At 42.0% G+C, this 26576-nt stretch overlaps 1 pseudogene; it reads left to right on the top strand.

The window, feature by feature from the left end:
* LOC119798741 overlaps positions 1-26576 on the top strand; it is a 171762-nt pseudogene that overhangs the window by 101201 nt on the left and 43985 nt on the right.

Raw genomic sequence — 26576 nt, 5'->3', positions numbered from 1 at the left:
AAAAAAGGACAAGCCAGTTCCTCCTGCAGGTAAATACCCTATTTACTTTCGGTTTGGCATCGTGTTGGGTTCAGAAGCAGCCAAATTCTTCATTACTTCTGTTTGGCCTCCAGTCTGTTTATCAGATTTATTCTTGAATCTACAAACAGTGAGTCTGCTTTGTTTCTACCAGAAGATTAGAGGAACTTTTGTTTGTTTTCTGCTTATAAAAAGAAAGATTTCTGCTTATAAAAAGAAATGTCTTATTTCAGTATAAAAGTTTAATCTCTGCTAATTGAAAACTGATCAACATGATTATGATATTATTGATGAACCTGAATCAACAGCAGTTTGATCAGCTGGTTGTTCTTTGTTTTTTTCGCTGCGTCATTTTCTCATTTCCTGGAATAACTCACTAGTCAAGGTAGTGAAAACACTTTCTTTTTTTTGCTTCCTGTGGAGCAGCAGATAATCCACGAGCTTAATGACAATGAAATAAAGTAGTTGGAAGATTAGTGTCTCAGTGTCAGATGAGGAAATGCTGCTCCATGAATCCATCTCGACTAACAGTAGGAGGATTTTTTTTAAAATTGTTTTTCCCATGGAAAAAGAAATGAATACATAAACATTACATAATAGACAGGTAAACAAATAAACAACATTGATTTACAAAAGAATAGAAAACGTATACAAAAAGAAAACCAGTTGTTTTATTTAAACAAAAAATGAAAAATAAATCTAATAAATTGCTTTGTGGGGTTTTCCTCTCTTTCTTGCACGCTGGGAGTGTTTAAGATAAGATAAGATAATCCTTTATTTGTCCCACAGTGGGGAAATTGCAGCGTTGCATCACAGTGAACAGTACAGTAGGAAAAAAGAAGAATACAAAGCATAAAAAATATTAAAGAATATATAAAAAATATACATTAAGTATATACAGACAAGGCAACACTGGTATAAAGTGACAACAGTAAAGTTCTGTGCAAATGATTGATTGTATTAAATTATTGCAAAGTTAAATAGATATGAGTGAAGTATACAATAGATATGCAATAATAACAGGTAAAGTGACGGTGGACATATGGTTGATACGGAGCTAGCATTGTTGGTTGTACAGTCTGACAGCAGCAGGAAGAAAGGATCTGCGGAATCTCTCCTTTATACAGCGAGGGTGTATCAGTCTTTCACTGAAGCTGCTCTCCAGAGCAGAGAGAGTGTCCTTCAGGGGGTGGTCCTCATGGTCCAGCATAGACATGAGTTTGGACAGGGCCCTCCTTAATGAGTTTTTAACAGTACACAAGTTATTCTACAGTTAAAATAAAGAAATTAATTCAACGTTCAGAGAAGTGGCGGCCTAGTGATTAGAGCAGTGAGCTTGGATCCCAGAGGTTCTGAGTTTGAGTCCCGCCCACACAGACTGCCACTCTGGCCCTCTGAGCAAAGACCTTTGACCCCCAGATTCCACATACTCCGTCAGCGCTCCGCTCCGAGCCGCTGACGTACGTCGTGCGGAGCGCTTGTGTTTTATGTAAATCAATGAGAGCTGTTCCACATCAACCGCTACTCCTCCGCACGTCTCCGTCCACGTACGTCTTCTCCGTCCGTCACCGACAAAATAGGCCTACGGAGCCGAGCTATTTTTTGCTCCGCTCCGGTCCGACCAGGTCAAGATCCGCAATTGCAATCGCACCAAACAGGAAAAAGAACATCGAGAAACTCCGTTTCGTCAAGTTAAAATATAGCAGCAACAGATCGGTGACTAGAAATTATAGCACAATTTTTTTATATATTCCAAAAAAAAAAAAAAAAAAAACTAACACCGTTTATTTAAATGATTGGATCCAAACTATTGGTTATTCACCAACCAGGAAGCAGATTTCTCATCTCCATTAAAATATTTATTTTATACCGAGGGACTTAAAGTTTAATCAATTCAAAAGAAACTTCTTATTACAGGAATGGATGAAGAGATGCTGAGTTTGGGAGTAGAGAACAAAGTACATAAAAAAAAAGCAGTTTTTAAATGATCCTAGTTATCCCTGTTACAAAAATTTACAAAAAATAAATAAATATATATATATATATATATATATATATATATATATATATATATATATATATATATATATATATATATATATATTTGGGCAGAAACTGAACATCTGCTGGATGATGGTGGGATTTTATTAATATGTCATATTAAATTAAGCGTTCACAGGGTTACAGGAATGAGTGACTGTAATTTAATGCTATTAGAAATGATTTTAATGCCATCAACAAGAACCATGAACACAAGCACAGTTCCATGACTCTTGTATGTAAACACACACACATATGTAGGCTATATATATATATATATATATATATATATATATATATATATATATATATATATACATACTCTAGCTTTTTCTCAGCCTCGAGCTTCCTTTCCGAACATATGGCTTTATGATCAGTTCCACGCAAATTAATAGCGATATATCTGACGAAATTGTTTTATAAACATTTTTAATTAAAGAATTATAAATGCCACGATAAACATATTTAATAAATTTTAGTGCCAATTAAGGCCTCTATTAAACATAAATAAATAATGAATTTTAATTATTTTTAATGATCCGCGGAAACCCTGGATCATTTCCGTATGTTTTGCTGCTTTGAATTTAATGATCTAGCGCATGCCCTCTACGATCTCCAAGGAACTCAGAGCGGAGCGGACGGGAGCCACAGTGGAGGCTGTAGGCTTTGGTTATGTATAAATGGAGTTGAAATTGAAAGAGTTTATGAGACAACATTTTTAGGGATTATTATAGAGAACAAACTTAGTTGGAAGCCTCACATAGAATATATTAGAAATAAAATTGCAAAAACTATTGGAATATTATTTAAAATAAAAGATTAAATAAATATTAAAGGCCTGCATATTATATATTCCTCTTTGGTTATGCCATATTTGTCTTATTGATCAGAAGTATGGGGAAATGCAAATAAAACAATTATTGATAAGTTAGTTAAGTTGCAAAAAAAGCTCTAAGGCTTATTAATAAGGTGGGATACCGTGAACCAACTGATAAACTCTTCATTCAAAGCAACACATTAAAATTCAAAGACATTTTTTATATAAAAATACTGGAAATAATGCATAAAGCAGTGAACAAAAGTCTTCCTTCTGGTATTCAGAAATTATTTAAGTTAAGAGAGAATAAATATAATTTGCGAGGTTTGTTTATATTTGAATGTGCAAAAGAGAAGAGCCAGATAAAGTCTAGATGTGTTTCAGTTATTGGTGTGAAAATGTGGAATGAATTGAATGATGATTTAAAGTTATGTCCTTTCTTGGTGAATTTTAAAAGGGCTCCCAGCTACTTCCTGTGAGTCATTTCAAAATAATACACAATGACGTCACTGTTAGTGCGTGTGTGGCACACCAGAGGTGCAATGATAAAATAAAACTGCGGTGATTCTGAGCAGAGCTTTACCAAGGACTAATCAATATAAAGTCAATTTATTTAAAAAGACAAGTTCTCTAAAAAAAGATAAAAATGCAGGGCAATCAGGAGCAGCAGATTCAATGGAACCATCTGTTAAAGCTACAGTGTGTAATTTTCAGCGACATCTAGCGGTCAGACTGCAGACTGCAGCAACATGAACATCTCCCCCCCACCGCTTCTCCCCCCCAACAGTACGGCGAGCGTTACGGGACAAAATGTCTTCCACGACGTCCGCATCACCTACCTTCTCAAGTGATGAGGTTTGTTTACATAGATAATTTTACAGATAGTATTTCATTAGTCTGTGTAGGGTATAGATTTCATGTAGACTTATGATAATAAATATACCCGTTATTTTTTCTACGTCGTTGTGACGTTTTGGTGAGCTGCTTTGCATGGTGATATAAACAGATGAAGTAATTGTAGTCATTAGTTCAACAGCGAGATTGTGTTCGCTGGAAGAATATATATTCCCCGTTTACAGAGTCCAAGTCTTGTTTGTGGCACGGGGGTTACAAGGCGAGGAAGAGGGCAGGGAGGCCGTGGTGAGCGTGCAGCTGGGGCCAGGCGAGGGAGAGGTGCCAGCGGGGTGAGAGCAGAGGAGGAAAGGCTTGAAGATCTCCAAAGGAGCCGGAGAGAAGTAACCGAGGTATATATCCAGAAAATTATTTTACAGAAAATAACAGAATCATTACCTGTGAAACGTCAGGGACGTTGCTGAATAAGTATACTGGAGAGTAACAGCATCATCACGCAGCATGTTATTGTTTTAGACAGGTCTGAGCATCCTGTACTCCAAAAACTGCAGTGATATTAGACAATTGTGTGTGTAGGATTGATTACCTGTCCAAGAGAAAACTGGCAGCGTCACTTTGAAAACCTTTTTCCTCCATCAGTGACTTCCATCGTGTAAATGCCGTGCCAATGTTGATCCGTGTTTTTTGTCGTTTCTTGTCACGCTTGCGTTTATTCTCGTCGTGTTTCCGCTTCTTAGATGACGGGGGTTCGGTGTCCGCCGCTTTTCGATGTGATACAGAGTAGGCATGATCCTCCATTCGTCTGATGTTTGGCCACACAGTGCCAAACAGTTTGCAAAGTCACTCACGCCTGCCGCCTTGTTCACCTTTCTTGTTACTGAGGCGCAGTATACCTGCTTCTTCTTCTTCTTTGGTTTCAGGCAGACTAAACGCTTCTCAGGCATAATGCTGCCATCTACTGTTCAGTACCATCTCAGTTAATCTCTCTCAACTTGCCGTAGTTACTTTCGAGCGTAATGGGCGATCTCGCAATCGCTAGTTTGTTGGCTCTGCGCTGCCATAGCGCAAAGATGTCAGCCTCCATGGCTGCGAGACCCGCTCCGATGTAATTATAAATAACGAATTCTAAGGCAACGCAAATATTATGGTTAAAAGGCTGAGCTCGTAGATGATGATAAATAACATAGTTATGTATAATATATTCAATTTCTGACTTTATATGCCTGTAATTATTACACACTGTAGCTTTAAAAGATGCGCTCTCAGCTGGCACGATGGAGGGCGCGGTCCTCTCTCCAACTCGCGCTCCTCCCCAGCGTGTGGGCCTCGCCAGCATAGCTGGCACCAGTGAGGTCACCTCCAACACGCTGTTCTAGCCAGCGCGCCTCTCTCCAACGCGCCTGCGGCAACCAGTCACCAAATCCCTCTGTCTGTTTCTCCCTCACCCGCTCTGTCCAATTCCCTCCATGTCCGGCTTCTCATGCCTTCAACCAAACAGCTGCCTCTTTATCACCGGTGCCCCACTCTGCACGCTGTTTGGCTGATTAAAAACACCTGTGCAGCTGATGTGGGCGTGTCCAGGTACAAGTGGTAACGTGACCTCCAAACAAAATCAGAAAAAAACACGCAAGGCAACAACAAAAATTAAACTAACAAGAAAGTAAATAACTTCAAAATAAAACAAATCCAAATTAGAAAAATAAAACATGCAGTTAACTTAAAAAAAGGGCCACATTACCACATGCGTTTGATTCAGTCAGGTTTATTATAACTTTTGTCTTTGATGCAGCAGATGATCAATTTATAGATGTTTCATTGTGACATAAGATAGTTCCTGATCTTCAGTCAGAGACTAGGTAAAAAACATACACTATATTGCCAAAAGTATTTGCTCACCCATCCAAATTATTGGAATCAGGTGTTCCAATCACTTCCATGGCCACAGGTGTATAAATTCAAGCACCTAGGCATGCAGACTGTTTTTACAAACATTTGTGAAAGAATGGGTCGCTCTCAGGAGCTCAGTGAATTCCAGCGTGGAACTGTGATAGGATGCCACCTGTGCAACAAATCCAGTCGTGAAATTTCCTCGCTCCTAAATATTCCACAGTCAACTGTCAGCTGTATTATAAGAAAATGGAAGTGTTTGGGAACGACAGCAACTCAGCCACGAAGTGGTAGGCCACGTAAACTGACGGAGCGGGGTCAGCGGATGCTGAAGCGCATAGTGCGAAGAGGTCGCCAACTTTCTGCAGAGTCAATCACTACAGACCTCCAAACTTCATGTGGCCTTCAGATTAGCTCAAGAACAGTGCGCAGAGAGCTTCATGGAATGGGTTTCCATGGTCGAGCAGCTGCATCCAAGCCATACATCACCAAGTGCAATGCAAAGCGTCGGATGCGGTGGTGTAAAGCACGCCGCCACTGGACTCTAGAGCAGTGGAGACGCGTTCTCTGGAGTGACGAATCGCGCTTCTCCATCTGGCAATCTGATGGACGGGTCTGGGTTTGGCGGTTGCCAGGAGAACGGTACTTGTCTGACTGCATTGTGCCAAGTGTAAAGTTTGGTGGAGGGGGGATTATGGTGTGGGGTTGTTTTTCAGGAGCTGGGCTTGGCCCCTTAGTTCCAGTGAAAGGAACTCTGAATGCTTCAGCATACCAAGACATTTTGGACAATTCCATGCTCCCAACTTTGTGGGAACAGTTTGGAGCTGGCCCCTTCCTCTTCCAACATGACTGTGCACCAGTGCACAAAGCAAGGTCCATAAAGACATGGATGACAGAGTCTGGTGTGGATGAACTTGACTGGCCTGCACAGAGTCCTGACCTCAACCCGATAGAACACCTTTGGGATGAATTAGAGCGGAGACTGAGAGCCAGGCCTTCTCGTCCAACATCAGTGTGCGACCTCACAAATGCGCTTCTGGAAGAATGGTCAAAAATTCCCATAAACACACTCCTAAACCTTGTGGACAGCCTTCCCAGAAGAGTTGAAGCTGTTCTAGCTGCAAAGGGTGGACCGACGTCATATTGAACCCTATGGATTAGGAACGGGATGTCACTTAAGCTCATATGTGAGTCAAGGCAGGTGAGCAAATACTTTTGGCAATATAGTGTATCTGTGATTGTCTTACACTTAGATCAACATTTTATGGAAAAAAGTAAATTGGCATGAAGTTTTTTTCACACACGACCTAGAACTATTAAATAAAACAAATGTTTTCTATAGAAATGCTGGTGTAAAATAGATGAATAATACTGCATCACTGCCATCATTTACAGAGATGCGATCCTCAGACCCCTTGTGAGACCATATGTTTGTGCTGTTGGTACTGTGTACCTACTAATGCGGGACAATACTAGACCTCACCTGTAGTGTATCAGCAATTCCTGCAAGAGTAAGCTATGGACTGCCCCTACAGAGCAAAGTACTCAATGAGAATATTTCACTCATTCAGATCTAGGATGTGTTATTTGAGTGTTCCCTTTATTTTTTGTGTATTGTATATCGTTCTTGTTTTTAATGGTTTTCTAAAAGTCAACAATGTATCTTATTTCTATCTAACCTTTTTAGTTATTTATTTTTTAAATTTTGCATGGAATTAATTATTACTGGTTATCTCAACAATTTTATTAGGCCCAAGCAATGAAGGCCTATTTCAATTTGAATTTTTATTATTTTTCTCCCGAATTTGGCTATATTCCGAAAACTCACCAAACTTTAGAGAAAATTGTGCCTTGTGTGAAATTTACGTATTTAATGGGATCAAGGATGAATGTGGCAAACGCCTCACCAGTGCCCCCTAAAGTGAGATGAGGTAAGCTGTAAGTTGCAGTAATATGAAATTGGGTACACATATAGATCTTCCCAAATCATGAAAAATTGTGTTTTGGAGGGTTGCCCTAAAAGCCACAGGAAGTGCCATTTGGCGTAAAAGGTCATTTTTTTCGTTTTTGTTCATGTAACCATACCCATACATTTGGCTCTCATTTCCAAATATATATTAATAATATTATATGATAATCTAATGAAATCTATTCTGACTGTTAAATGTGGACGTACCAAACCAAACCAGCATTGAACCATGGAGAGAAGGTGTCTGTTCAACATCTAAAAACTAAGATAATTTTGAGAAAGAAGTAAAACTGAAGGTCTGATTTAGAAAAGATCTTCTGAAGGAAAGACGTTGTGATTAATGAAAAAAAGGTCAAAGGAGGAGATGGAGTTGCTGAAAACAACCAGTTAGAGAAAAAACAACCCAGTTCCTCCTGCAAGAGAGGGGAGAGAAATTCTTTACTTTCAGTTTGACTAACTTGTGCAACGTACAACTTCAGAAGTTGGTCTGCCAACCACCATAAACGACTCTATGAAGAAGATGAAGACTGCATTGTGAATTATGTCATTGGTCTCCAACATTGTTTGGAGTGTTATAAAAAGCCTATTCAGCCAAAGTGAAAGTAGGATAAATAATAACCTCCCTAGTTAAAAGGTAACATTTGTTTGGTTAATCAGGGTTTAACATTCTTAGGAGTGTTTTTTGGGGACAGATTTTTGGAAAGAAATTGGGAAGGTGTTATGGAGAGAGTGTGTGCCAGTCTATCCAATTGGAAATGTCTGCTTCCTCGGATAGGGGTAGAGTTTTGGTAGTGAATAACTGGTTGCTTTTGCCCTCTAGCATTGACTGATTGTGCTAACACAGTCATCTTCTCTGACATTTAGTCTTTAAAAGATTCTAGTGGATTTCTTCTGGTCTGGACGACATGGGCATATCATCCCATCCTTACTGAAAAATAGGGACTTTAATTGCTAGTAGGAAAGTTCAGATCGCTGTGGTGAGTCCGGTTAGAACTCCCAAGAAAGCAGAGTCGTACTCCAATAGGTCAAACTTGTCCTTGCAGTTTATTCATTAATTTCCATATCAATGTGTATGGTTTTCTAGAAAGACAACAAAAATATAATATCACTGTCTGAATAATTCTTAACAAATAACTAAACTGATATCTCACATTATAAACTGCAATATTAGTACAAACATCTCTTTTCTAACTAAATACACCGCATGAATAAGCAAACCACATTATTTAACTCTTAAGTGTGCACATAAATAAAACATGTCATAAACTAGAAGCAAACTGAAATACTTCATTAAACAAACAATGTCACTGACTTCTGACATTACTTACTTGCATTTCACGCACACACATCAAAAGGAAGGTGACAACAAACTGCAACAGCAGGACAGAATCCACAAACTGAGAACGGTAAACTCCATTGCTCCTTTTTCCTTCTCTCACCTTCCTCATCTACATGCTACACAGCGGTGCCCTAAGCCCCGCCCCTTAAAGGGCTCAACACATCAAACTGTCAGGCAGCCTTTTTCACAGCCGCCCCCGTATTCACCTGTGAATACGAATAACAAAAAAAGGCTGCGTAAGAAAGGGAATTAATCGTCCTTAGGCAGGGCAGGTAGACTAACAAGCCTGGCCACCGGTCGAATGTAGGATCTTCCTTTCACAGTCACTTCAGCTAATCTAATCCGGGTGTCTGGTCCAGGGAAAACTTGAGAGACTTTACCCACAGGCCAGAGGGCTCGTGGAAGCTGGTTGTCCACAATCATGACCACGTCTCCTACTTGCAGATTGGCAGACTCAGTCATCCACTTCTGTCGAGCTTGGAGCCCTGGCAGGTAGTACTTCACAAAGTTCTGCCAGAAATGGTCAGCTAGAATTTGGCTATGCCTCCATCTCCTCCGCCCTAGAATTTCAGGACTGTTGTAGATGACTTGTGGCAGCGAAGCATCCCGCCGGCCCATGAGGAGATAGTTGGGGGTAACCGGGTCAGGATCTGCTACCTCAGATGAGGTATAACCTAGGGGTTTTGAATTAAGAATCCCCTCTATTTCAATCAGAACGGTGTGCAGCACCTCTTCAGAGACAATCTGTGCTCCGATGACGACTTGAAGAGCAGTCTTCAGAGAACGAATTTCACGCTCCCAGCAGCCTCCAAAGTGTGGGGAACCAGGAGGATTGAAAATGAACTCGATCTGCTGATGAGCCAGCTGCTCTCTGAGGTTGGGCTGAAGAGCTTTGAATGCCACCTGTAGCTCACGTTCTCCTCCCCGGAAGTTTGTCCCCTGATCACACAGGATCTCCTTAGGTTTTCCACGCCTGGCTATAAAGCGTCTCAGGGCCATTAAGAACGCATCCGTGTCCAGACTGGGAATCAGGTCAAGATGCACTGCTCTTGTAGTTAGACATTTAAACAGTATTCCCCACCTTTTCTCCTTACTCCGTCTGATCTTGATGCTGTATGGCCCAAAACAATCCACCCCTGTGGAATAGAATGCTGGCTTGAACAGACGCAGTCTGGCTGGAGGGAGGTCGGCCATCCGGGGTGGGTTAGGGTGACCTTTCCACCTCTTGCACCCAACACAGGATCTCTGATGACGACGTACTGCTTCACGTCCACGTAGCACCCAGTATCTCCTTCTGATCTCTGCAAACACTCTTTCTGGCCCGGGATGTTGGAGCTTACTATCATAATCTTGTATGATAAGTCGGGTCAGAGCATGTTTGGGATCCAAAACAATGGGGTGAACTTCATCTACGGCCAGGTCAGGATTCCAGCGTAAACGACCTCCTACTCTGATGAGCCCTGTTTCCTCATCATACTCAGGTGCAAGTAAAAGAAGATGACTGGATTTGGCGACAGGTTTACCTGCCTTTAACTGCTTGATTTCCTCCAAGAATGATTCCCTTTGGGCTTGTTGTAGAGCTTCTATCTCAGCAGCAGCATAGGTATCAGCGGTGAGAGGGTGGTTGGGGTCAGCCGCCCCGTGAAGCTGATGGGCGATTGCCTCTAAGTAGCTGTTCCAGGTTTGGTGCTGGTGTGGATCTGGAACACTGGAGCTGGACGCAGTCAGACAGACAGCTTGTCGTTTCAGCTCACCTTCAGGCTCACTCTGGAGTGGGGTTGATGGATCAGGCCAGTAACCTGGAGCTAATTTCAAGAAATCAGGTCCATTTGTCCATCTACTGCCTTTGCTGATGTCTTGAATAGTGAGACCACGAGTGATGTCGTCTGCCGGGTTATCTCTTGAGGGCACATACCTCCATGTGGAAGATTCTGTCATCTCCTGTATTTCCGCCACACGAGTACCCACAAAAACCTTGTATCTGCAGGAGTCTGAACTCAACCAGGTTAGGACTGTGGCTGAGTCAGACCACAAGATGCAGCTGCGTATGGGAAGGGTTAACTCAGAACTGATGTCTTTGTAGAGCTGAGCACCTGTTAGAGCTGCACATAACTCTAACCGAGGAACTGATTGTTGCTTTTTTGGAGCAACACGAGAACGAGCTGCAAGGAAGGCAACCTCAACTTCTCCTTCAGGACTCTCTGTCCTGAGATAAGCCACTGATCCATATGCCTGTTCTGAGGCATCACAGAATACATGGATATCTCTTATGGAGTTGGGCTGGTCTAGCCTATCACTGGTGTAGCACCTAGGCAGTGTGATCTTGTGCCGCTGTTCCAGCTCTGCTTCCCACGCATACCACTTCTGCAGGAGGACCTCAGGGAGTTGTGGGTCATCCCAACCCCTCTGTTTCTCCCACAGGTGGCGTACGATAACTTTAGCTCGAGTGGTATAAGGCACTATGTAACCAAGAGGATCATACTGGCTGGCTAGAACTCTATAGATGTTCCTCATAGTTGTCACCGAGCAATCGATGCGTCTGTGTTTGTAGGTGAGGGTGTCAGACTTACAGTTCCAGTGTAGGCCAAGGGCTGGCTCTTGGATGTCAGACTGACCTTGACTGAGCCACAACTCACAGCTGGAGGACCTGAGGTCTGGAGGCATGTGTTGGATGATATCTGGATCGTTGCTGGCCCACTGCCTCAACTCAAAGCCTCCATCAGCCAGGAGGTGGCGCAGTTTGTCAACAAGTGCCTTGGCGGCTATTGGACATGCGAGACTCTGTAAGCAGTTGTCCACATAAAAGGACTTGTTAATGGCAACATGAACATCTTCTTCTGGTTGGCTATGGTCCATGACATGTTTCTGCAACGCAAATATTGCACAACAAGGGCTACAAGTAGTTCCAAATGGAAGCACCTGCCACTCATAAACATCAGGGGGCCTGTCTCGGTTCATGTCCCGCCACAGAAACCGAAGCAGGGGTCGATCCGCAGGTAGGAGCCTCACTTGGTGGAACATACCACGGATATCACTGCTGAAGGCCACAGTGTGTTCTCTGAAACGTAGGAGCACCGCTAGCAAGGCTGGACCAAGTGTGGGACCCGGTAAGAGGAGTTGATTTAAGTTGTAGCCTTGGTGTTGGAATGAACAGTTGTAGACCACCCGGTTCTTCCCATTATGTTGAACCATGTGATGGGGTATATACCAAGCTTCATCACTGGTCTCAGATTGATTGTCCGCCAACTTCACTACATAGCCAGATCCTACAAGCTTCTCTATCTCCTTTTGATAAGCAGCAGCTTGTTCTGGGGACTTGGCTAGGCGTTTCTCTATGCCTCTCAGGAGAGGCAACACTGCATCTGGTGTGGCTTTCAGGAGAGGCATGTTCTTGATACGAAGAAGGGGTGTAGCATAACGCTCAACACCACTGACATTGACTCTCACTGTCTGTTCTTGCAGGATCCTAACTGCCTCTTGATCTTGTCGTGACCTAACTGCTAACTTCTCACTACGGTACGGGAGCACATCCATCTGCCATAGTTTCTCTACACAGGAGAACAGCTCTGGGGGTGATGATATAGATGTGAAGAGGCAGTGACCCACCTCTGTGAGGGATTCAATGGTTGGAGCTGGTCCCTGTAGCGTCCATCCGAGGAGAGTTTTCACTGCTGCCGGCCCACCAGTTGGTCCTAGTCTGACTGGCTCCACAGGTGTAATGAGGTGTGTGTAATCAGCGCCAATCAGCAACATGGGGCGGACTCTGTTTAGAGGAGGCAGAGGTAAACCTGACAGATGTTTATACTTCTGCTGGAGTGAGACAACTGGATGGGAATGTTCTGCTAAGCTCAGTTGCTCTGCTGTAAAGGCATTCTGGATGCCGTACACCTTGTCAGGGTTTGCTGCTGGGGAAATTGTGAAAGACACAGCCGCCCCGTGGAGCTTCTCCACTTCCTGTCTGACTGTACGAAGAGCTAACACCTCCTTGCTTCCTTTAAGGCCTAACTGTTTGGCAGCAGACTGAAGCAGGATTGTCCGCTCCGATCCATCGTCCAAAACAGCATATGTCTCAAGAGACTTGTCACCATTTCTCAGGAGTACCTTACTGATCTTCAGTAGCACCTTGCAGTTGTAGACTTGCCGGTCGACATACACGATTTTGCTGGCAGTGTTAACGAGGCAGTTTTCACCTGAAGGTGGAACTGATGTTTGTTCCACCTCTGCTCTCTCATTCACCTCATGCAGCACTAACAGATGTCTCCTACCACAGGTTTTGCAAGGAGCTCTAAGGGTACACTTTGCCGCTTGGTGATTACGTCCACAACGCCAACACTTATTATTTGTTTTAATCCATGTCACCTTCTGTTCTTTGCTCAAAGTCTTAAAGTTAGAACAGTTGTTCAGGAAATGCTTTTCGTTGTCGCAATAGGGACAGTAGGCTGTAACCTTCTCCTTTGACTTGTTGTCAGCGTGTCCAGATGCAGGTGGTGCTGTTACTCTATTTGTTCCAGAGAACTTTTCAGTGCTCAGGAGGATAGTAGCAGCTTTACTTGAAGGCTTGGGAGTGCGCTTGGCTTCAGGCTTCTTGTTAAACGACTCCTCTCTCTGTAGGGGGTTCATGCTGTCTTCCTGAATTTCTAGCTCATATTCTAGCCAATCAGCAAAGTCAATGAGGGTAGGGATGGCTACTCTTAGGGGGTGGATAAATCTCTTAAAGCTGGCATTGAGGTCATAGGGAAGTTTGCTTAAGAGCCTTGAAACATGAGAGCCGCAGGCTAACTCAATTTGACCTCTTTCCCCTAGTTGTTCCAGCATGCCTACTAGTGACCGCACGTTGAGGGCAAACAGACGAAAGCTCTTAACATCACCACTACGTATATTTGGACCATCCATTAATTCTGCAATACGTTGTACAGCAAGCTTGTGAGGCTGTCCATACATCTTTGTGAGAGCCAACATTGTGTCAGTGTAAGGTTGCCTTGAGTTGCAGTATGAGTCTGCTACAAGTGAAGCTTCTTCACACTGGAGGTGATCAGTGAGGATCTGGTACTTGTATCTTTCAGTAGCATCACCTGGTAATAAATTCTCTAAGGCAATCTTCATGCGTGCAAACTCTCTGGGGTCTGGTGATGTAAATCTGGGAATAGTCGGCTTCGGTCCTCTGTATGTGGTCTCTCTTTGTGACTCATTACAGCTAGGGGCTTGGTAGAATGAAGAATTTCTCTGTGGATAGGAAAATGTGCACTGCTGCGGTGTGTCTGCGTAGTACGGGCTATGAGGCAAACCACCGGATGTTTGAGAAAATCTAGATTTAGTTAAATCTGAGTGCAGTTTTCCTTGTGAGCTGTATGTTGGATAGTGCAGCTGCTGGTATGCTGGAGTATTGGTAGGGGGTTGGTAATGTCCATAACCACCACTATAAACACTTTGAGATGGAGGAGGTGGGAACAGAGGCTGATGGGATGCTGGCTGGGACTGTATAGCAACCATCAGGCTCGGAAACTGTTTACGAAGCTCAGCATTTTCTTGGCGCATCTCTTGGAGAGCAGCACTAAATTCAGAAACTTGGTTGGTATGCTGCTTCTCAGTGACTTGCTCCATAGATTGACTAAGCTCTCGTTCTTGCTCCTCATCATCCCCCGTGTTCATCGAGTCGAAGCTCTGGCTAATGGGCGGTGATGGAGATCTGATAATTGGACGTTCTTGTGCCATTTTCTCCACTGAAAATTCCCCTGCAGTTGCTGTTCGGAACCTACTCTGAGCTCCAGCTCCACTTAGGTCATAATCTGATAGGTAGGAAGGAACTGACGTTCGCCTTTTGGGTCGAGTGTCCATGGTCTCTGACTCTGGGTTCTGCATCTTTAAACAGCAATCTGCCATCCGGCTCGAAGGACCAATGAAAAATAGGGACTTTAATTGCTAGTAGGAAAGTTCAGATCGCTGTGGTGAGTCCGGTTAGAACTCCCAAGAAAGCAGAGTCGTACTCCAATAGGTCAAACTTGTCCTTGCAGTTTATTCATTAATTTCCATATCAATGTGTATGGTTTTCTAGAAGGACAACAAAAATATAATATCACTGTCTGAATAATTCTTAACAAATAACTAAACTGATATCTCACATTATAAACTGCAATATTAGTACAAACATCTCTTTTCTAACTAAATACACCGCATGAATAAGCAAACCACATTATTTAACTCTTAAGTGTGCACATAAATAAAACATGTCATAAACTAGAAGCAAACTGAAATACTTCATTAAACAAACAATGTCACTGACTTCTGACATTACTTACTTGCATTTCACGCACACACATCAAAAGGAAGGTGACAACAAACTGCAACAGCAGGACAGAATCCACAAACTGAGAACGGTAAACTCCATTGCTCCTTTTTCCTTCTCTCACCTTCCTCATCTACATGCTACACAGCGGTGCCCTAAGCCCCGTCCCTTAAAGGGCTCAACACATCAAACTGTCAGGCAGCCTTTTTCACACTTACATTATACACGTTTGTAAAATGTGGAAACATCACTGGCTCCAGCCATATCAAAATAATACAGTGTTTTGGAACAAGGACACATAGTGTCAGAGCTCTCTAAGTTTAACCCACTCTGTCCATACACTCCTGCTTCATTTTAAAATCTTGCCCCAACAAGATAAACTCCTTTGAAAAAAAGGCAGGTATTATTAGGGTTTAACAAATACTTGAAGGAATTATAAAAATAATCCTAACAAAACAAATAGAACACCAGGAGGCATTAATCTTTTGGAAAAACTTTATATGACAGTTGTGAGCTACTGGGGTATAGATTTAAAACATGTCAAGGGGACTATGCACCTTTTAATTTATGCCCAAATGTTCCCTGCTGATAAATAATCCTGTTTTCGTTATTGTAAATTGTGATTCTCCATCAAAAATCTAGTATAGAGCAGAGAAGAAGAGCCAATCAAAGCAGAAGATTTTTATCAGAGCTGATGTTCAGATCAATGACCTGTTTCCTCTGCAGGTAGAAAGTGAGTGAGCTGATGTGGATTCAGCAGCATGGATCAGTGTGAGGACAGAGAGGAGGGAGCCCCTCCCTCTAAAACCACTCAGAGTGAGGAAGATGAAGCTCAGAGGTGAGATCTTCATCTCTAACTGTCCTCAGTCCTTTTCACACAGCGTTCACTATATCAGGCCAAACAGACCTGGTCATGAAGCTGCTGCTGTTCCTTCTGACCAGCAGCAGAACCAGCTGAGTGACACCAACCAGTTTGATCTATTCAAATGTGTTTTGATGTTTTGTTTAATTTCTTTTGACAGGATGAATAAAAAACTGAAAGGTAAAGATGAACCAGAGCCCAGAGATGATTCAGTGGAGCCTACAAATAAGTCCAAACGTTCTGGATCTCGATTCTCTGAGAGGTGAGCTGGATCTACCTGCTGTATCTGAGTAAACGGAGTCAATGTGAAATTATTTTGTCTTAATCCTTTAAGCCATGACAGTCATATGAGCAATATCTGCCTTAAATTATCTGACATGAATCGAGGAAAGCTCAAAAGTTATAATTTTAAAATGAAAGTTTCTATTTGTGTGACAGAAAAGCATTAAAGAGTAGTTTTCAATGATCACAATATCTGATTTATTGGTTATTCAGTTTTTTCAATTCAGTTTATTTCTATAGCGCCAATTCACATCACAATTCAGCCTCTGGCTCCTCCATGGGTGACATGGTGACTCGATTGAACAGATCTGTCAGTGCTCCTAAAAACAGAAATCAGGATTGTTCTCCATGCCAGAGATCAGCACTAAGATCAGCAAACTGTCCTCTGTCATTTCAAACCACCTCGTCTCAGAAACTGTTGTTTCTGCTCTTCAAACCAGGCTGGACTTTATTCAGGAGGATCAATGATCAGGAACATGGAGGATTGGATCAGTTCTTAGATGAATTATTTATGATCTTTCTGCTTCTGTTTTCTCACAGCTCTTTTTTTACAGTCAGTCACATAAAAAAATGTATTTAAAACAAAACTTCTCAGAGGATATTTTAATTAGTTTTCTTCTCTTAGGATATCAAAAAGAAAGAAACTCCAACATGAACCAGAGTCCAGCTGTGCGTCCTTGAAGAGCAACAAGTCAATGGATCGTCCTATTCATTTTAAGACTTCTGGACCTTCATCCTCAGAGAGGTGAGCTGAAACTAACTGCTGTAACCATGGAAACTGTGTCAGTCTGAAATGTTTCTACTCCAACCTGTGTTTAACCTGAGCTCAGCTCTATATCTGAATTTCCATGTTTATATTTAGTTCAGTTTATTTCTATAGCTCCAATTCACATCATGTCATCTCAGGTCACTTTCCAGTTCACCAGATCATCCAGTCAGATTGATTCAAAGTTTTCTATCTAAGGAAAACCAGCTGATTGCATCGACTCATTGACTCTTCCGCAATCCCTCACACTAAGCATGCTTGTAGCAACAGTGGAGAGGAAAAACTCCCTTTGAACAGGAAGAAACCTCCAGCAGAACCAGGCTCAGTGTGAGCGGCCATCTGCTGAGGCCCACTGGGGTTCAAGGAGACAGAAGCAGACATAGAAAAAGAAACATAGATACAAAAGGCAACTGTCAACCAGCTCCACAGGCGGCCCCGTCCAGGAAACACACAGCCAGGCAGACGAGCTCCGAGCCAGCTCCCATGTCAGAGGATGAAGAGAGCACATCCAGTTAGTCACAGTCAGAGAAACAGGACTACACTGGAAAACAGGCCAAGCTCCAACATCTAGAAACAAAGGTGTTGATGGCAGCAGCACAGCTGATATTTCTCTCCAGGATGGAGTCACAGCCAAACAGGAACAGACCAGATGAAGCTACTATGAGAAAAAGCAGAGAGAGCAGAACGTTAGAGATTGAACTAACAGATTCTGCAGAGTGGGAGAATAGAGATAGAATGAAGCAGAATGATGAAAAAGGGGTCCCTATGTCCTCCTGCAGTCTAAGCCTATAGCAGCAGAACTATAGAGATAGATCAGGATAACCTGAGCCACTCTAACTAGAAGCTTTATCAAAAAGGAAAGTTTTAAGCCTAGCCTTAAAAGTAGACAGGGTGTTCTATTCTGGAAAGTCGTCAGAGTCAAATTACAGACACTATGGTTAAATATTAATGTTATGAATAAACCTTGAGAAAAAAAACAGGTTTGCTATGGGAAGAAGGTATGTCTTGTCTACAAACACCCTCACACAGGGTAGTTGTGTGGCTTTGGAGGTGAAACAGGCTGAGTGAACACTTTAATAGTGAGTAAATAGTATAATTTTATACATGAAGCTGTACCAAAAAAGCAGCTCAACAGGGTCCAGAACCCACAGCCTGTCAGGATTAATCTCCTTCACTCCTGTTGCCATACCAACAGGGAGCTTTTTAACCACTTCAAAAACCTTAGAGAAAGTCATGAACATGTCCCTCATAGTGCTTAGACTCTGGCTCCTTCTTGGATAACACAGTGACCAGATTGAAAAGATTTTACACCTCAACCCAAGAAGTCATGACCTTTACATATTAGATGCACATGCACCCCTCCCCAAATACACACATCCAAAGGCCTAGCTCCAGGGAGGTGTCACTAGCTTTTTGTTGGATCTTTCCAGCGGTTAACATGCCAATGCATTCACCATATTAACTTGGCCATCTCACTAAAGGCTCTGAAATAAAGATAGGCTGATTTATCAGTTGGCCGAAACTTTTTTTTTTTTTCAATTATCAGTATTTATCAATATCGGTCTAAAGGTAAGTTCACAATGAATGAAAATTTTGCGGCTGGAGCAGAAGATTCCTGCTGTATCTCTACATAGAGGGTGGTTGTTAGGTTTAAACACCAAACACCTTATTCAGCAACCTGCACAAAGAATGACACAGAGAATTTAGTATATTTTACTTGCAAGGAGAGGGGATCAGAAACTGCATTCAGTTACAACTTCAAACCCACTCTGAAGCAGTATCTGCTCTCCAAGCCCTTTATTGAAGAAACGCCCTGATTACAATGTGGTTTCAACCGCTAAAGGGGGAGGGAACAGAACCCAGTTGAAACCAGAATTTTCGTACAACATCATACAACATCAGAGGATAAGGAGAACCCCTCTCCTTATCTAGTTGCACAGTTCTCCATTCTCCTCCACACCCTTAACGACATCTGTTAACAGCAGTCGCAGTCAACATCCCTCCTGCACAGACTTAAAAAACATTAATGACACAGCAAACAAAACTAAATGTTTTAACACTCTTTGTAATATGAGTAAGATAGAGATAACAAAATGTGTAAGTATAATATGATTAAAGTAGAATAACTTATGTACAATTAATTAACCCAACATTTCCCTCCTGTTTATTCACTTTAAGCTATTTATTTTTATCATTCAATAGTTACTTCTTTTCAGATTTTCAACTAAGAAATCATTCTTTTTTCTTTTTTTAGCTGTAAAGGGTACACTCAGAGGTACTTTAAACTGGTGGGTTATTGTCGTTGGGATTAGGATAAAAGTCAGGAAAGTGTAAAGAGAATTCATCCTCTTCGCTGTCTTCATCATCCGATAGGTGTTCCTCAGTGGACATAAGGGCATACATTTCTGTTTTCATGGGTTGTATTGCAGTGGTAATTAGTCTATTTAGCAGCGCTCTAATACATGGAATACAACAACATCCACATAAGGTCAGGATGGCGGCAAATATAGCTACAGACATCAAAATAGAAAGTACCAGTTGTTTGTATTTACCAAAAATGTCTCCAGATCCATCCCACATTTTTGTGTCAACTCCAGAATGGTCTTTCATTTTGCTGTTAAGAGAGCGAAGGCCTTCAAGGGCCTTTGTGAGGCTGCCATCTGCAGCAGTGTTGTTGGGAATAAAGGTGCAACACTGATCTCCAAAAATAGAGCACACACCACCTTTTTCAGCTAACAACATGTCAACAGCAATACGGTTCTGGAAAGCCATCAGAGAGGTAGCTGACAATTGTTCATGGACGGCGGAGAAGCCTTGTTCTGTTTTATTTCCCAGCCTCTGGACGTTATAATGGATGTAGTTGATCCTGTCTACATTTTTATTTATAGTACACCACCAGCATAAGAAAGATTCAAATCCTGCAGAAACTTGATTCACTAGTTTATACTCATCTGGAACACCTCTGGGTACTCCAATACTGTCAATATAAGTAGGGTCATCTGGACTCCACGCATTTTCAGATGCCCTCCTTCTTCTAGTATGCCATGTATGTGGTAAAATACTGTTTACAGTCGTTAACAATTCATCCATTGTGAGTGAAGTAATAGAAACAGGTAAAATCAAGGTGACTGCAGCACACAATCCAGTGGTGTTGCATGGAAGTCTGTCAAACAATCTGTCATCTCCACACCACCACCAGATGTCACTGCGGGATTGAGGTTTAAAAAAGGTGGATACCAGTAAAATGCTTGCACATTGTTTTTCATTTAGTGTACCCAATTTTGGGCCCACTCCGGTCCTGTTTACACAGGTGAAATTTGCCACAGCCACTTTCTTCAAAAAGATTGGTTTTTTCTTCTCATCTGTGGTCAGGGGATAGATCTTATCCCAATAGGTGCAATTATCAGTTGGAACTGTATAATTCATTATATTTAGAAGACATTGAGGAGTTATGGTGGCAGGAACCACACGTAACAGCGGTCTGGCTCCCATACACACAAGACAATCATTAGACACTGTTTTAGCTGCTTGTTCTGCCATTAAAAGCCAGTTATTTGTTTGCCCAGAGATTCCAGTGGTGACTTGAAACAGTTCATCCGTTTTAAGCGGGTCATTAATATTTTGAATTTTTATCTGTTCACCTTGGGCAGAAGTAAGAATCCCTTGTATCTCATTTTCTTCTTGTGTAACATTTGCAGAGCACAGATACAATGTCCAACACGGATCGGTTTCACTAGACCGTGCACATATAAATGAGGAAGAACAGCCTTCCTTCTCAAGGGGTTCTGCTGTGGAGTTTATTGTCATAGTGAAAACTTTGGAGGCATGGTTAACAGTGAACCCTGATATTCTACTCATCCATTTCTTAGCTAAAGATGTCCATCCATACGATCCTTTTTTCCACTGTCCAGTGGTTCTGAAAACGTCTCCCCAACTCTTTTGAGTTCTTTGAACTACACGGGGATATAGGTAGAAATCATAACCTCGCCAATCTCCCGGGTCAATTTTAAATCTTTGCGAGAATGTTTGAAAAGGAATAGTCACTACACTGATTACTCTAGTAGAGTTATAGCAGAGATAGACGTCCCTTTTACAAATAGCTGGCTCATGGGGGCAACAAGAATCCTTGCCCTGAGTGAGAGCTAAAAACAAAACTAATATGAAAAGTTGCAACATCATCTAGGTTCAAACTTCAAAAAGTTTCCTATGGGTAATCTTTTACACAGTGGTCTACTTCCTATGACCTCTCGGCAGAGTTGTTGAACCTTCACCAGTTTGAGATGGTTGTATGCTAAAAAATACAACCCCCTTTGTACGATGGACTTCCTCTGAAGGTCGGTGAAGGAGACCAAATGCGTATTCTATAACAGGTACCACAGTAGAATTACTAGAGTGCTAAGCAGTACGGTAAGGTTCCACAGAATAATTAAGAAAGTGATTTTACACATTACTCATCTGATCTATCTATCACTTTCTTGCAGTGTGACAAGTGGATCCATGTGCTTCTTTCAGCTATTTTTAATGCAGTTGGAGTGGTCAACAAAACCTGATAGGGTCCTTCCCACTTAGGTGAATACCAATGTTTCCTCTTTATGCTCTTTATGAGGACCCAATCACCTGGTTCAACTAATTGGTTTTCCTGTGGAGACACAGAGGGTGGGACACTGTCAGTTTGGTTCAGCTGTTGCTTTTGTTGCTCCAGCATCTTTCTCATGTAGTCTGCTAGAGTACTTTCATCATCTGTTTCCCAGCTATTATTAAAATAGGGAAGTCTATATGGTCTGCCAAATATTGTTTCATAAGGGGTCAACCCGGTCGTACTTGTAATATTTATGTGTAGTTTAACTAAATCCAAACATTGAGTCCATGATCTTCCCGTTTCTTCCATACATTTCCTAAGTCGGTTTTTAACGAATCCGTTCGTTCTTTCCACAAGGCCTGCGCTTTGTGGATGATAAGCACAGTGGTTTTTCAAATCTATGTGAAAGGCTTGTCCTATTTTGGTTATTATCTGATTTACAAAATGTGTGCCATTATCACTATAAATTTTCTCTGGAATCCCATAACGGGGAATTATGTCTTTGCATAATGCTTTTGCGACTGTTAGTGCATCTGGATGTTTTGTAGGAAACAGTTCTACCCATTTAGAAAACGAGTCAACTATTACTAAACAGAACTTTTTACCTTCACTAGGGCTTAGTTCTATAAAATCCATATGTATATGTTGAAAGGGGTAGTTTGGCTTTGGGAATTGTCCTCTTTTAGGCCTTAGGTTCCCCTGAGCATTGTGCTTTGCACATATTAAGCATGCTCTACAAAAATTTTTTGAATAAGCATTAAAACCATAGGTCGTATATGTTTGGTTTACCAATCCTACCATCCCTCCGGTTGACACATGAGTTTTACCATGGGTCAATATAGCTGCCCATTTGTATAAGTTTTTTGGAAGGATTGGTTTATTTTCTGGTCAGGTGTAAATCCCCTCCTTTAATCGTGCTCCTTTGCTTTTCCATTGTTCTTGTTCCTGTTTAGGAGCTTGCTGCTGCATGTCTTGTAAGATGTCGTCTTTTAGTGAATTGTCTGTTAATGTTAATACTGTTATTTCTTTTAAAGCAGCTTCTTTTGCTATTTTATCTGCAAAGGAATTCCCTTTTGAAACAGCATCTTTTCCCGATGTGTGGGCCGCACATTTGCATATTGCCAGCTGCTTTGGCAGCTGTACTGCTTGTAAAAGTTCTTTCAGTAAATTGGCATGGGTCACTAGTTTCCCGGTTGATGTTATCATGCCTCTGTTTTTCCAATGTTGTGCAAAGGTATGTGTTGTAGCATAAGCATATTGACTATCTGTCCAGATAGTTACTATTTTGTCTTTCATCAATTTGCATGCTTCAGTAAGAGCAATCAGTTCTGCTGCTTGTGCAGAGTAATGTTGTGGTAAAGCTTCCGCTTTTAGCACAGCGGTATGTGTCACTACAGCATAACCAGTTCTTGTTTTCCCTTTTTCATCTTTTTTAGAGGATCCATCAACAAATAATGTTTCTCCTTCTGACAAAGGAGTGTCTTTCAAATCTGGCCTACTTTTAGCAGTTTGTTCAGCCAGAGCCTCACAATCATGAGATTCCCCATCATCTGGTGTGGGGATAAGTGTTGCTGGGTTCAGCACCGTGCAGCGTTCTATTTTCAAATGCGGCTGTGACAGAAGTAAAGACATGCATGAGAGGTGTCTGGCTGGGGATAGAAAAGTCATTTTAGTTTGTAAAAGCAAAGCAGACACCGAGTGGGGAACTTTTAATGTCAGTGGATGGAATAATACTATGTCAGCACTGGACGTTACTGCCAATGAAGCAGCTATCACTGCTCGCACACAGTGTGGAAGTGCACATGCTACAGCATCTAATTTAGTAGAATAGTATGCTATTGGCCGTAATTTATTCCCATGCATTTGAGTTAAGACCGAGGTCATAAAATGACCTTTACAGTCCACCATTTGTACAAATTCTTTTTCATAGTCTGGGAGTGCTAACGTGCAACTGCTCACCATAGCCTGCTTAATGTTACAGAAGGCCGCTTCTGCTTCAGATGTCCATTTTAGGTTGTCTGACATTTTCAGTTCCTCTTTATACATAAGTAAGTTTAACGGTGCAGTTATTTCTGCATAATTTGGTACCCAGCTTCTGCAATAATTAGTGAGTCCTAAGAAGGACATCATTTGTTTCTTTGTAAGTGGCTTAGGCGCATGCAGTATTGCTGCTTTTCTTTCTTCCATTATGGTTCTGCCGCCAGCACTTAATTGATGTCCTAAGTATTTTACACGTTTTTGGCAAAATTGTAGCTTGTTTTTGCTAACTTTATGGCCTTCATCTGCCAAATGTTTCAGTAATGCGATTGTATCAATTTCACAACCTTCTTTAGTCTCAGATGCTATCAAAATGTCATCAACATATGTTAATAGTTGGCTTTGTCTAGGTGGTTCAAAGGAGGACAAGCTGGAAGAGATCACTTGGGAATATATCGTAGGACTTTCACAGTATCCCTGGGGTAAACGCGTATATGTATATCGTTTCCCTTTAAAGGTGAAAGCAAACCAGTACCGACTGTCTTTATGTACTGGAACAGAGAAAAAAGCATTGCTAATGTCCACTACTGTGAAATATTTAGCTTGAGGATTTAGGGAATTCAATAATGTGTGAGGGTCTGCAACACATGGTGATCTCTGTATTACTGCATTGTTCACTGCTTGTAAGTCCTGAACCATTCGCCATCCTGTTGATGGGGGTGCCTTTTTAACAGGAAATATTGGTGTGTTACAGGGAGAATCTGCACATTCCACCAACACTCCTGCTTTCTTTAAATCTTCAATGACTGGCTCTATGCCAGCTACAGCATCTGGTTTCAATGGATACTGTCTTACCCTAGGACGGTGTTCTGTTTTAGGTCTTATTATCACAGGTAATGCTTTCTTAACTAGGCCTACATCTGTAGGTCCTTGAGACCACAATTTAGCTGGAACCTGCTTCAGCAGTGTTTCCTCTGCTTCTGTGAAATATATCTGTCACTGTTGTTCCTCATCTAAATGGACTCCCGCCTGAACAGTTACTGTCCAGAACAAAGCTTTCTTTGTCAGTTCTGTTGATGCACTGTACCATGTGTTCACAGAGGTTGCTACCCAATCGCAGGCTCGTTCCCCTCTCTCAACCAATCTCCCCAGGTCTTGCCATTTGTCCTGTTTTGCCTTACATAAGGAAATGTGTGGCTTCCAATGTTGGTGGAACAAGGGAAGCAAAGATGATGGAAGGAGTACTGCTGCTGCGGAGCTAGACTCCACATCAGAGTAAACATAAGAGACTGTGATTTTTTCAGGGGTAGCTTTATCTAGCTGTTGCTTATACTGGGCATCTGGTTGGCCTCTATACCACATGGTTACATGCAGATCATCAGGAGGCATTTGATCTTGTACATTCCTGACTGCCTGTTTACCTTCCTCCATAAGATAAGCTCCAGTGGACGTGGGGGGTTTATTCGGAACATCTAAGGCGTAGTAGTATTTTGGGCTTCCAGTTCCCCTGAGAACAAACACTTCTTCAGATTTTTGTCTGATGATTTTCAAGCCTTTTGGAGTTGGCATGATGGCTAGGGAAAGCGCCACCAGGCCATCTCTGCCCAATAGGTTAACTGGACATTCAGGCAACAGTAAAACAGGCAGCTGACATGATTTTCCTTCAGGGTCTCTGAACCACAACGGCTCAGTCTCTGGAACCTTTTTTGTGACACCTTGGGTCGCACGCACTATTGAGTAATTTGAACTTAAGGGTGCATGTAGTATGGTTTCTTTTACAGTGGTCCTGCATGCTCCTGTATCGCACAAAAACTTCACAGGAGTGCCCTGGACCATGAGGACTATTTCAGGTCTATATTTTTCTTCAAAAAACAAATCTTCTAGGTTTAAGACATCCATATTTTCATCCTCTTTCTCTCTAATAGAAAATGGCTGCTCATCTAGTCATGCTGAGCTCCCTGCATTTTGTGGGTTGCTTCGACAGTGCCTAGCCATGTGGCCTTCTTTTCCACATGACCAACACACTCTGGAATTATCAGTTGAGCGTGATCCAAAACCTCTTCCCCTTCCACGGCCTCTGCCTCGGCCTCTACCTCTGGACTGCTGATAAAACACAGTGTCCTCCTCCTCCTGATAAAACACAGTGGATTCTTTACTTTTATTCTTTTTACTTTTTATGACTTTCTCTGCATGCAGGGCGTGATTTAGATATTGTTGGAGCGTTCCACCACTCATGTCTATGTGGTGGCGCTCAACCCATCCTTTGATTTCTGGTAATGATCCTGCATGCAGTGCATTCTTCAACTGCTGTTTAAATGCCCCATCATCATTGTCATTAAAGAGCAGTCCACTATGTGCCCTGAATGTTTTTTCCATCCTTACCCTGTATTCATCGAAAGACTCGTCCTGCTTTTGCTTGCATCTCCCTATCTCTGTATAATTTGCTTTCTTCTGATATCTGGCCCTGATACGATTAATCAAATGCTCAACTGCTGTTCCTAAGTCTGTGGAGTCTGGTTGCAAAGGGGTAGGAGGATCAGCGTTTGTAGTTGGCACAAAATTCCCTTTAACATGGTGCCATTCTGATCCTAATTGGCACATCCAGACTTGCTGAACCTCTGCACCATTTAAATGGTAAGATTTTCTCAGATTTTCCATTTGAATTATGCATTCTTCTACATCCTCCTTTGGAGGGGGAATTCCTTCTACTGCTTTTCTAACATCTTCCTGTGTCCAGGTTCTATATACCATTATTGTGGCTGGTTGTCGGTTATTTCCTTCAACCTGGCCCGCTAAGGGGTTTGGTAATTCTATTAAAGGAAGCGTAAGGACTTCTCCTACACCTTCCTGTTTTACAGGCATCACTCGGAGTGCCTGTGGGGACAGAATGTCACTAAATGTTGTC

The sequence above is a fragment of the Cyprinodon tularosa genome, unplaced genomic scaffold (genome assembly GCF_016077235.1).
Source record: "Cyprinodon tularosa strain WSP-4 unplaced genomic scaffold, ASM1607723v1 ctg634, whole genome shotgun sequence".
NCBI lineage: Eukaryota > Metazoa > Chordata > Actinopteri > Cyprinodontiformes > Cyprinodontidae > Cyprinodon > Cyprinodon tularosa.
This window is presented reverse-complemented; position numbering and strand designations above follow the sequence as displayed.